At 29.0% G+C, this 13,723-nt stretch overlaps 1 pseudogene; it reads right to left on the bottom strand.

Moving 5' to 3' along the window:
• Positions 1-9,338: 9,338 nt before the first annotated feature.
• On the bottom strand, positions 9,339-12,877 carry LOC117906612 (annotated as a pseudogene).
• Positions 12,878-13,723: the final 846 nt, after the last annotated feature.

The raw sequence follows: 13,723 nt of genomic DNA, 5'->3' as shown, positions 1-13,723 counted from the left end.
TGATGGACCCGATCAACACTGTTTTTGATGCCAAGCGTTTGATTGGTAGAAGATCACGGACTCCACTCAGAAGGTGCCAAAACCTTGCTCTGATACCATGTTAAAATACTAAAAAAAACTCCATAGAAACTAAGAACTCTGATCAGTTTATTGTCTTCTGCATCCATCTATATATATATCTTATACGCGGAGTCTACATTCCTAAATTGTATATGGTAACATTAACAAATACATGGTAAGCCAATTTGTCAATCTTTTCCTATATGTACAACCAATTTCATTCCTAATTTGTATATGGTAATATTAACATGATTAATCGAAAAACATGCACAAGAGATAAAACTTTGGTTATGTTTCGAGAAACCTTAACAAAATTCCAACTTTTATGATGCAAAAACAAGATATGCCTTTTGTTCGGTTTACTTCAAGGTATTGGGAAGATGGACATCAGTTTCGGCTACTCGGGACATTAAGAGACAAATAGGTTCGACTAATCAGGATGTTAAGAGACAAACAAAGAAATCTGAGAATCCGGGAAGATGGGTATCAGTTCGGTTTGTTGGACGTGAAGGTTTTAGCCGATTTAGATTTCAAATGACCTTATGAAATGGCAAGTTTTTGAGATTCTGGCTTAGGGAAAATCTCAGATTTGGTTGCTGACAAACTAAAATACAGATTTAGGACTATGGAAGTTTCTAAGAAGAAAGTTAGATGTTGATCGACTTAAGGTTTTTTTTGCTGAAATGAAAGAGAGAGAAGATGACAGCCAAAGTCGGGTCAGGTGGTTTTTTTTGCAATTATCAATTTTCATTTTTTTTTTTAAGTTTAAGTATGACGTGAAGGCTATTTGGCTGCTGATGCAAAAGACATCGGGGACAATTTGGGCAGATAAAATTGACTCAGCACAGAGTGCACAAATATAATATTATTTTATCCATTAATGATTACTTTCCATATTTCATAAACTTGGGATTTGAATACCATATATTTTTTTATAAATAAGGGCCCTAAAACACAAGTTTCCCTGATAAAATTTGTAAACACATGATGGTTAGTCAAATCACTTGATGGGGAATGAAGATTTCTCAAAACATGGCTTTTTTTCTATAGCTTCACATCAAGGGAATACAAATTTGTTGTTGATAAGCTGGGTCTACATTACTTGAACCCATCACTTGCTTTCTTCACCTTTACATGAATGAAATATTAAAATGTGTTAGGTAGCTTAATTATCTTAAATAATATACTAGATAAATTATAAAAATACAATGTTATTTTAGCAGCCTTTGATAAGAGGTTCTGTGCCTATATATGGTAACTAAAATTATAGATACATTCCCCCATCATACAAAACTTTGCTCCCTCAATTATATAATTATTAAAAGTAGAATAATCTATATAAATAAAGATCCATAATTTAAATTTATTGAAATTTTCTATCAAGGATGTTGAATTTAAATGCCAAGAAAAGGTAAGGTGAAAATTAATTTGTTCTTTCAAGTCTCTATAGAATTTGAAGACTTTTAAAGCAAGATTCAGAATGGATAACCCCAATATTTGTGATGAATTTCTAATATTGGTCCACACTTTGAATATATGAAACTTCTCAAAATTTAATTTATGGAAATTTAGATAACTTTATAAAAAATATATTTTTATAAGTGTTTTTGGCAAAGAATGCAAAATTGTGAGGCAGGGTACTTAAAGATGGAAATTCTGTAAGGCATTAAGATTGCACACTTGTTTAGTGTGCAATCCTAATCTTTCACATCGCTTAAGTGCGTAAACCCAACAATGCGAATCAAGTTGAACAGAACTGAATAAGAAGCGCACCTAACCAAATAAGTCAATGAAGCGTGCAACTTCAATGCTCAATTTTCTCAAGTCTTTAGTGTGCAACTGCTCAAGGCATCACTGAGCAAATTGGAGAGGCTTCCCTTGGCTATCAAAAGAATACCTAATGATCAGTCCCTATTGCTTAACCTTTCAAAAGTCACATCAATTTAAGTGTTGTTCTCATTCTCTTTGGAGGAGAGAGCATGGAAAACCACCTAATCTAAATAAAAGAAAGTTTTAAAAAGAATTTGAAATCCCAAAGGACAACAACCAATTCCTTAGATAAATAATAATGAAAAATAATCTCATGAAAATTTATTCTTTTAAGAAAATCCAAAATTACCATTTTGAAAAATATTTCAAAATATTTTCAAATATTTCCTTGAATTTCCTAACACATGTCATATATTAAACATAAGCATAAAAGGAAATAAAAGGGAATCCCATGACTTTAGGGATCTTGCTGCTAATTTGGTAACCCAATATTTGGATTAAATCCAAATTCATGACAAATTAACTTGCAACAAAAATTAGGGTTAGTGAGTGATTACAAGCAAACCCTAATCTATTACAAAGATCTCATAAAAGCATTTTTAGTTGTTGCCCCTTCAGTGCTTGAGCACCCTAAATTTTTCAAGGGTGTTGTTGGATGCACTTCTAGCGCGTAGGACATACTGCTCAATCAATCGAGCCACTAGATGCACTTTTCGATCAATTGAGTTGTTGGATGCAACTTCTAGTGCTTAAAGTCACCCCTTGATTGGTTGAGGTGCTTGAGCGCTAATCTTGTTGCTTGAGTGCTCCTCTAAAATTCCAAAACCCGAAAGTTGTTCTTTGCACTTTTGTTGGTTGTTATTCTCTAAAAATCTCAATTTTTTAGTCAAGGATTTTGCATAATCACTTTGTGATTGTCCGGATCGCTTCCATCCATGGTTTACAAAGAATGGCAAAAACTAGATTTAAAAAAAAAAACAAAAAAAAAAAAACCTATGCTCCAAATATTTGGAGTTTATGAACCAATCTATGAATAAAAGTGGATTTTTATAAGAGAACAAAAATCCCATGCCTCTTATGAGGTTTACAACCCATTTAAGATAAGTAAACAACAATCTATAAATTGTTACAACCTAATAACAAATAATCACAATTATGACGATAATACTATAAGTAAATTATAATATAAAATGCACATTATTTGTCCTTGGGGCCATAGGATAACTAGAATACCCTGTAAAACCATTGTTAGCACAACCTAGAAAGGTTCTAATATGCTTTTTCTAACCTAAAGGCTCCATACTAGTTGTAGGGATACCCTGGATCTTCCATTCCCTATCTTAGGATTAGGTTAGCTACATACAAATTTTCTTATAGCTTTCTAAACCCTATGCACAATAGAAAAATTGCATTTTAAAACTTAAATAGGATTTAGATTGTGCAACAAAAAACAACACTTGAGATTTGGACATTCCTAAATTGTTCCTTATAGTGAAGATGAATATCGTTGTCATAAGAAGTCTCATAGACCCAAGATCTTTTGCTTGATGACTCTTCCTTGATCTGAGCACACTTTCGATGGAGAGGAAAAAATGGTAGAGGCTTTGACTATCTTTCTCTTTGAAGGTGGAAGATAACTATATTGAAAAGTTATGAAAACCCTAACCTCTACGGGGACATTTATAGGGTTTCTCATTGGATTTAAGTGACTTAAACCCATTAAGGGTTTGGGTCATTTAATCTAACCCAAAACAAATCATAATTGATTATTTAACCCAATAGGACCTACTAATTAATTAATTTACCTAATCCAGAGACTTTGTTTACTTATCTTTGTGCAATCTTACATAGTTACCAAAATGCCATTATACACAAAAGTGAACTTAAAGCCAATCCAACCCTTATAGACTATGCTATCAAGATATATGAGCTTGAGTGAGGACTATTGGAACCTATAGAACAATATTGACTCCCTTAGAATCCAGTTTTGAAGTTTATTTAAAATCCTATTACAAAGAATCAACTACACTCCAATATCCTATGTAAATAATAATGAGGTACTATGTTCTCAAGTCCATGATCTATTATCTATAGCGTTCAATTTCCTCATGAACCTATGTTCATAGTCTAATATGGTGAAAGCTATCAACCTTTCAAGACTACCTCTGCTATTCTTGAGTTGCAGATCCTCCTATTGTGTGTTCAATTAACATGTTTTAACTTTCAAAATGTTTATATCAAGTTCTACTCATGGAACTAGTATGACCATAGTTTACATAAACACACCTTCTTAGATCATTCAAGGGAACACTTTGTCTCAATTTTATGAGATACCATTATGATTATATTGAGAAAACTTATTATTACTAGTTTCTATCAATAGTGACACAATTCATAAGAATATATATGATTAACTTACAATCTCACCTATAGGTCAAAGTTATTACTAACTTTAGCGCAAGTTCAATATTCTCTCAAAGTTGATCCCAGTAGGTTGCAAGAAATTTAAGGCTATAGTTCATTCTAAAGTTCAAGGGGAAAAATTAAGAAGAAAAATTATAAAATTAGAAATAAATATTATATGAAATTGGCTTTCATATGTATGTCCTCAAAAAATTTAATGACAAAAAATTTAAATTCTTTAATAATTTATATTCCTTAAATTTTCATCGCTCCTTTTAGGAAAATGGGAACAAAAATATTTTAATAATTTCTCTTTTCCTTTCTTTATGCTATGTTTTGTTTAAAAAATTTTGAAGAAAAATGTGAGGAAAAAATAGAGAGAAAGAGAAAAAAGTAATAAAAAAAAATTTTAAACTAATATACTAGTATTTTATACTACTCCAAACCCATTTCCCATATTTTAAATCATTTTAGAAAAATTCTTTAAGATCCTTGAGTGATAAATAAATTTTTTTTAATTCATTGATTAATAATGATTTTATATCCTGTAATATATAAATCCACTCATTTTCTCATTTTTTTTATAAATAAAATTGAATAAAAATTTTGTTAACATCAACAATAAAATAATAAATTTTAAAAATTGAGAATACAATTAAACCAAAATACTTAAAAATTAAATATAATTAAAACCAAAAAAACCTAGGGATTAATAAAATAAAATAAAAGAAAATATTGACTCCCATTATATTTTCAACTCTTTATCAGATTTATATTTTCAATTAGTGTGATTTAGCAAAGTGAAAATTAATATTTTAATTTTATATTTTTGGCTTTAAAGTTTTCGGAGAATTGTGTTTTGAGGTGAGATGAGCCTCAAAATTGACCAAAGATCCATATATCATGCACATTTGAGCCCAAGACTCAAATAAAGTGTAAAAATTAAGTTGAAGGGTATTATCCTTCATTAGTCTCTAAAATATTCTTAACCCCTACATAAACACATAGTGAGTGTGAATTTCAATTTTTTTTTTGTGTTTTTTTTCCCTTTTCTATTCTCTATTAAGTATTACTTATTTCTAACTTTTTGGTTTTTTTCCAATCTATATTTCTATTTTATGTCAAATAAAAAGCAATAATGTTTTTTTTTTTTTTTTTTTCCATTTTTAAAGATATTGAGTCCTTTTACTCTTATTTTAAGCAAGGATAAAATTTTTGTGATTCTTCATTCAAATATTTTTTTATCTTTTAGTTTAATTTTAATTTTTTATTCTAAATTTATATTACCCTTTCATTTATATTTTTCTTTTATTTTTAATTCTTTTTATATTTTCCACATTAACCATATTTTAAAGAATTTAAAAATTTGCTCTTATTATATATATCCTTTTAGCTTTTTAATTTTTAATGTTTTTATTTTAAAATTTTTAAAAAGATAAATTTATTGAAAAAATAACTAAAATATGAAGTTCTAATACTATATTAATAATTTTTCTTATCTAGATAAACTAAAAGTATTTTGACTCACAACAAGAAAATTGTCCATACAATTTTTTTAGTGAAATTTTAGAAATTAAATTTCAAATAAAATATGTTATATAAAATTTTATCTAAAAATTATTGAAAGTGGTATTTAATTATTTTTTTTTATTGACTTTCAAACTTATTTAATTTTTTGCTTGAAAGGTAATAGAACATGTTTACAAAAAATTTAGCTTTTCATTTTTTAAATAAATGAGTATAAATATATTAAAAGAATTAAAGATAATCTTAGTAAAAATTTTGATAAATATGATTATAATTTTAAATATAGATTCATTTGGATAAATTTCACAAAAAAAAAAAAATAGTGGAAAGAAAGAATATTGCAAAAACTACAAAAACAAAATATGTAATTACAAAATTTTGATGATGAAATTTTAAAATAAAATTCGAAAGAATTCTTGAGTGAGAGAATTTGAGTGGGAAAAAAAATCTTTGAGTGGAAAAAAATGGGAAAGTTTTTCAAAATCACTTGAAATCCTTAACAAAAAGTAGTCTTGTACACCCTTATACAATTAGTAAATTTGTCTTGTACAACTAGTGTAATACCCTTATTCAATAACTCAAATTCCATACATTGTCTCATGAATATCTGACAATAGGTCGATTAACCATGTTTGCATTGGTTTGGTTTTAAAAAAGAAGAAAAATTGTTGTATAATTTTGTTCTATAATCATTATAAGTGAGGTACCTATTCAAATGACCATATACAAGTTAGATAAAGTGCATGAGATGAATGTATGCTTAACCAATGTGTGTAAAGAATGTCATCTATCCTCGATTAGGGGAAATAAACAAACAAGTTTTTCAAAATCACTTAAAATCCTTCACAAATAATAGTCTTGTACACCCTTGTACAATTAGTATATTTGTCATGTACATTTAGTGTAAATACCTTGTAGAGTGACCTAAATTCCATATACCCCTTACTCAATGTGTAACCATAGGTAGGTTAACCATGTTTTCATTGGTTTGGTTAAAAAAATAGTGGAAGATGGAAAAGCAAAATTTTCTCTCAAACATCATTAGTGGGATAAGTATTTGAATTGTCATGTGTGAGTTAAATAAAATACATAAGATGAGTGTGTGATAGAGGAATGTGTACCTTGAGAGTGTGCAATCATTAGATGACAAGACAAAAAAAAAGAGTTGTCCAAAATTTATTGAAATCTTTCACAAATGATAGCCTTGTATACCTCTTGTATAGTTAGAATTGTCTTGTGTAGTTAGAACATTTACCTTGTCCAATTGAACATTTACCTTGTACAGTTAGTATGACACCTTTGTACAATGGTACAAATTTCATCCATATACATATATTATATGCCCATATATGATGTGTGAACCATATTTCCAACGGTTTGATTTAGAAAATGATATAAAACGTAAAAACAAAATTTTTCCGCAAACATCATTATTAGGGTAAGTATTTGAATTATCATATGCGAGTTAAATAAAGTATATGAAATGAAAGAATTTGTGGTAGGAGAGCATATAATCCTTAGATGACAAGGAAAAAAAAGTTGTTCAAAATGTACAGTCTTGTACACCCCTTGTACAATTAGTGTAATAGTAGTGTATAATGGTATAAATTTCATACAAATGCATAAATTATGTCCACCAGAGTGCGTAAACTATGTTTCCAATAGTTTGACATTTAAAATAGTTAAAACAAATAAAATGTTATTTTATTTTATTTTCAATGCAAAATGTAATTAAAAATAAGACAAAGAAACTTCTTAAAAACTATTATTTAAGCCAAATTTATTTATTTATTTCCTTTTATTTTTGGAAATAAGGAAAAAAGAATAAAAAATTTATTTAACCATAAGAAATATAAACATAAGATCGGTTATAAAATACCAAATTTATTTATTTATTTCATTAATGTGCACAATTGATCTATTACTTTGTTAATCGTGGATATATTAAAATTTTCTATTAGACAAAAAATGAATAAAAATAAAATAAAATTAAAAAGAGTAATATATATATATATATATATATATATATATATATATATATAATTTAGTTATTAATTATTTTCATGTAAGATAGTCACAAAAAAACATACATAATTGACCAATTTCTTTGTTTAATTGTAAACATACTATATTTTTTTATTTTATTTTTATTAAAATAGCTAATGGAAAAATAAAAATGGATAATCAATTAATAAAATTTAATTATTTTTATTATTTTCAAATAAAAAATAGTACTAAACAAGGTTTTCAATTTTTATTTTTAAAAATAATTTTAATTTCTTAATTAAATATTTTTAAAAAAAAATAGAAAAAATATAAATCATATTACCATTTTTTTTAGAAAGTATTTATTAAAATAGTTTTTGAACATAATATTTCTTTATTTATAATTTAAAATATAAAATAATGTTGATTTTCAATTATTTATAAAAAAAAAAAGATCTAAAAGACAATGAAAAATCCAAATTGTTAAAATAGAATTATTATGGTTGCATGAATATTGGTGCAATAAAGACCAAAAAAATTTATGTGAAAGGTCAATGGGTATTTTGGTCCATCATTATTTTATATCCTTAAAATCAATTAGAGGTAATATATGAAAATTTGAAGGGTATATTAATCTCTTAATATCTTATATCATTTCCATCAATTATGTAAGTCATATAGACTATAAACTTAATTTTTGAATCTAATTAGACTCAAAACACAATTGTTCTTAAAGATTTTTAATTTTAACTGTATTTTAGTTTTTAAAATTTTAATTTTATTGATTTCAAATCAATTCTTGTGAAAAAAAAGAAATTGTTAATTGATATTATTGACTTGACAAGTAAAAAGTCATTTTATGAAATGATTATTGACTTGTGAAAAAATACACATATTTTAAAATATTTTTAAAAAGTGAATATAAAATTAATTTATAAAAGTTAAGATTTTTTTTATATATATATTTTTTCAAATTAAAAGCTGACTTTTCCTTATTTTTAAATGAATTAATCTTTACATTTAAATGAAAGACTTCAAAATAAGTAAAATAAATCTAAACATATAAAAATAATTTATTACCATTAAATTTAGTTTTTTTTTTTTTTCGTATTTTGTCCTTTTATTTTATTTTCTTAATATTATAAAAGTTTGTCTGTGTAACAATTTGAGATTCTGAGACTTAAAGGCAAAGGCAACTACCAGTATTATGTAATAATAAATAAGTCTTAATATGGTTTTTTTTTTTTTAATCTTTTAGTAATATTTTTCATGAATTTTTTAATAAAAATTTCAAATACTAATATTTTGGAAAAAAAATATTTTCATTATTTTTGCACTCATGATCTCTCCAAATGCACCTCCTTTCCAGCTCAAGTGAGTCCAAGCCTTCAGTGTAAAACCCCACCATCCAGGATGACATCATTTCCTAACCAAGATCATCAAACTTCTGCGCGTGGGATGAACCATGCCCACCACTTGTTTGACCGAATTCCCCACCCAGTCATAACCCTAAAAAATTGCAGAGATTTTCAAAGGGCAACTGATTTCAATAGAAAAATGTGTGACATAGAATAAACGAAGAAATTAGAGTATGTCAGACCTAATTCCCACGTTCATAATCATTCACGAAATAGATAGACCACTACTTACAAAGATCACAACTTAATATCAGCAAACAGTTCGTGGTCAAATAACTTTTGCTGCACAGCAGGCTACTGTTGTGAACTTCTCCCAGTTGATGAACAATACCAATGCCAATACCAATACCAATATCAATACCAGGAGTCAGGACTCAAGTTCTGAACTGAAACAAATAGAAAGGAATCAATTTCCCAAAATGAGATGTAAGCGAACATTAATAACAAACACAAGCTGTTTCTGGTATAAGAGCTTGAGCATTCTCATTATTCTACAAATCTATGAATTTGTTGCCTTATTCTCGTCAAGGTTACCAGAATTGCATGCCTGATGTGTTACCAGAAACTCAAGTCCTGAAAATAGCCATCAACAAATAGTGAACAGAGAGAAATAGAAATATCTTTGCTGAAACCTAACCTTTTCTGAGCCATTTGTAAGCACTACGGGAGCAATCATGCAGAAGTCTTTATTCCTCCTTGCAGACAAGGAAAACAGGCTGGAAAAATTCCAATTCTTATAAGTGGGGAATAGCCACTTCAGCAAAATCTCGCCATTCATTGTAAAAAATCATTGGATGATCTAACCAGTAACCACCCCTTTCCCTTGGCTTGGCCAAAGTCCTTCAGAGTACATCTTCATTTTGCTATCCACAACCTTCTACTTTTTTACCCAGCAATAAATCTGGCAAGGGGGTTAAATCTCCTAAATTCCAACATAAGCATTAATTATGCAAGTATCAATCTCTTCCCGTAGGCCTATGGACTACAAACACTCATCAAGAGATCATTCAGTATGCGGCTTAGTCCCCAGATCTACCCTTGCCCTTTTGCTAACATCTCCTCCTCATATTCCGAGCCACATCCAGCATATCTTTCTGCACCCTTGTTCTTCCATCTTCTAAACTATAAAAACAGGTCGAAGTAGAAGAATGCCCCACCTCCCAAAATTCTTCATAAGCATCACGTAAGTGTCCATCCTACCTAGGCCCCCCACACTATTGATCATCCTATCAAACATCCGAAAAATCTGTTTAGGCTTCTCAAGACACCCGAAAAAGCAATGATAAGTCATCACATTCGAGGCACAATCCTTCTCACGCATTTGATCGAGCACCCCATAGGCTTCTCTAATTCTCCCATGCTCAGACAAAAGCTTGATAATTATATCCTATGTCACAACATTGGGCTCACAACCCAACTCTTTCATCTCGCGAAACACCCGAATTGAAAATTTGACACCCTCTGAAAGACCAATGGCACGAATGACCGCGTTATATGCCACAACATCCAACCTAATTCCCTACTTCTTCATCTCCTTATACAACTTCACAGCCCTCCATGGCCTCCCACCCTTGCATTGTACATCCATACATATCGAATAAGAACATAGACTTTTACACCCACCTCTCCGATCCATCTTTTCCCAAAACTCCCGACACTGCTTCCACTTCCCCATTTTGAACCACCCACGAAGAATCATGTCATAAATTTTCACATCATCGTTAAAAACCAAGTCTTTGTTCTCTCTTATGAACAATTCTTCAGCTTCTATCACATGCTTATACTCACAAAGCGCGTCAATCAAATTCGAATACCAAGTTTCATCCTTGAAATTAAACTCCTCAGTTCTATAATAAGCATTCATCGCTTCATCAGCTAGATGCGCCGATGCATAGCGCTTGAACACGATGCAAAAAGTGGCATGGTTGGGGTACGCAACTGGGTCTTGCTTTCATGCGTTGGATCAAAACCCATACGAGATAGAATTCGAAAAACTTGCTCAGAATGTCAATCATGCGGTTGTATGAGGTATCAGTGGGGTGATTGAAGCCGCTTTGGGTTTGAACCCAATTGAAGAACTCGAGTGCGCGTTTCCAATCATTAGCGTAGCAGGAGAGGGTTTGGCGCGATGGGGAGATTATAGGGTTTGATTGAGGCTCCGGATCAATGGGTTTGAAGGATTTTGTGGAAAAGGATTGAGTGACTGAATAAAGAAGGGTTTGAAAGCATCGAAACGAGTAGCGGTGTCGAGGAGAAATCAAAGATAATGACTTTGCAGTGTGATTCTCTTCATGTATAGTGTCTTCGACACAGCTCAGCAGCAAAGAGATCCGGATTTTTAACAAATGTACACTAATTTCTATTTAGGAAAAATGGAAGTGGATGAAAACAATGAATATTTCCATAATTTAGGACCATTGATATTTTATTAGGTTATGATGTTTTACCCAAATCCCATAGAATTTAAAATACCCAAACAACTCCTTAATTCATGATAAACTCCGAAGAAAAAAAAAATCAAAATACTTATATCTTGTTATGTTGACTCGATTTTATGATATTGATAATATTGTATCATATTTAAATTTATATGATATTGAGCTTTGGTCCTCTCCCAAAGTCGATTTTGGATTTTTTTTTTCCTTTCTTAACTTTCTTAAATAGGTTTTGTTTTGGAGTGGATTTAATATTTCCCCATTTTGTTTATATATGAAAAATTAAATAAAAAATAATTTAATTTAAATTATTTTCCCTTTATTCGAAATAAAATATAAGGTTACTTCTCATAAAAACAAATAAAATAATTATTGATGATTTTTATGAAAAAGAAAATTGATTATTTTAAGAAGAAACTCATGTTCCATCATGTATTTTATCATTCAAAATATTTTTTCAATCTTAAGTTTTCAATTTGACTTAGTATAAGTTATTAAAGGTTATTTATGCTATGTTTGATCAGTGGTTGATTGACTTAGTATAACTAACTAGGAGGATTTTTTCTTAAGTGACTAGCGGCAATGATTTAGGGTTAGCTTCAACTAATCAAAGTTTTTGGCTCTAATGGTTACCTATTGTACCTTTTAAATCTCCAATGGCTCCTATACTTCATTTATTATAGAGGGAAGTTATTCTAAATCTTTATTCATTCATTTATTAAGCCTTTATAAAACTGTTTTGAATGCAAACTAATCTTAAACTTGCATATTTTTCTAGTACACCATATCAATGCTTGTTTACCTTGTAATCTTGAGCTTTATCTTATAAACTAGAACTTATTTTGAAAAATCCAATTATTGCAATCTTAAAAGAGTTTGTATCAAATGTGAGGTATTACTTGACAGGTTGTCTCCACCATGTGACTTTACTTAAGGGATTATTCAAGAATGAAACATTCCGTGAGTGTATTATTGAAGATCTTTTGGAATTGAGAATCAAAATGAACGAGTTTAAGGTTTTGATTGAAATTCTTGAAAGACGGTAAAACCTCAAACTTGAGATTGAAGTGAAAGAAAAGCGGACAAAGGTTTGACTATACATCATTTTTGCATCTCTCTATCCTTATTTATTTATTTATTAATAACTTACAATTATTGTATTTGTATTATTATTTGTGGGCATTTGTGTTTAATCTTTATTGAAATTTCAAAAAGAAACCAACACATAATCCATTCACACACACCTCCCACTAAGGTGTTTACGAGGTACTGAATCATGTATAATTGGTTCAATCTTATCTAAACCATGATGTTAGCATATTACATCATTAATATTGAATTTATATATAACTTTCAATTAAAAATATAATGCAAGACATAAAAAAAATAACAAAATTGATTACATAATAATTGAATATCATTTTTATAGGTGAAAACACTTGTCTAATTATTTTCTAACTTTCAAAATATCAATAAAAATAACTAAATATATCTATAAAAGATAAGTTTTTTTCATAATTTTGGTAACATCTCCTTTATTTGTTAATTTTTTCCCCAAAATTTTATTGAAACTTCCAATTTTCATATATGAAATAGATACAAAATGATATTATTTATGACCAAAATTGTTAACATAAGGTTCTCCTAATCAAGTTTGATAATTACAAAAAAAAGTTAAATTTACCACATTTTAATTCAAGTGAAATTTTCAGGGTTAAATGAAAATTTTTAAAGAAAACTCAAACAACCATGGAAGAAAGTCAATGATAGTTGCGTTTGTTTTAGGATTGGAAGCATTCAATTCATTTCTTATTTGCTCATTATGAGGGAAAAGACTTCAAGTTGTTTGTACATTTGAAGAGATTGCGAAAGTCTATTGGAACCTAGTAATCCAAGTGTAAGAAAGTTGAAGATTTTGGCTATCAAAGTCTTAGTGATAGTGGAACTTTCACTCAATTAGAAACTTAAGGATAGTGGATGTAGAGGGATGAATTGTCAAACCACTATAAAAAGGTTCCGCACATTTCTTCTCACTATTGTTTGTCCTTTTGCTTTAATATAATATTTTTGCAAAGTTTTTATCACCCAATTTATCCCCTTCTTGGGTGATTTTCTTAAATTAAT

The sequence above is a fragment of the Vitis riparia genome, chromosome 2, assembly GCF_004353265.1.
Source record: "Vitis riparia cultivar Riparia Gloire de Montpellier isolate 1030 chromosome 2, EGFV_Vit.rip_1.0, whole genome shotgun sequence".
Taxonomy (NCBI): domain Eukaryota; kingdom Viridiplantae; phylum Streptophyta; class Magnoliopsida; order Vitales; family Vitaceae; genus Vitis; species Vitis riparia.
The sequence above is the reverse complement of the archived record's forward strand: the minus strand, read 5'-3'. Positions and strand labels throughout refer to the sequence as shown.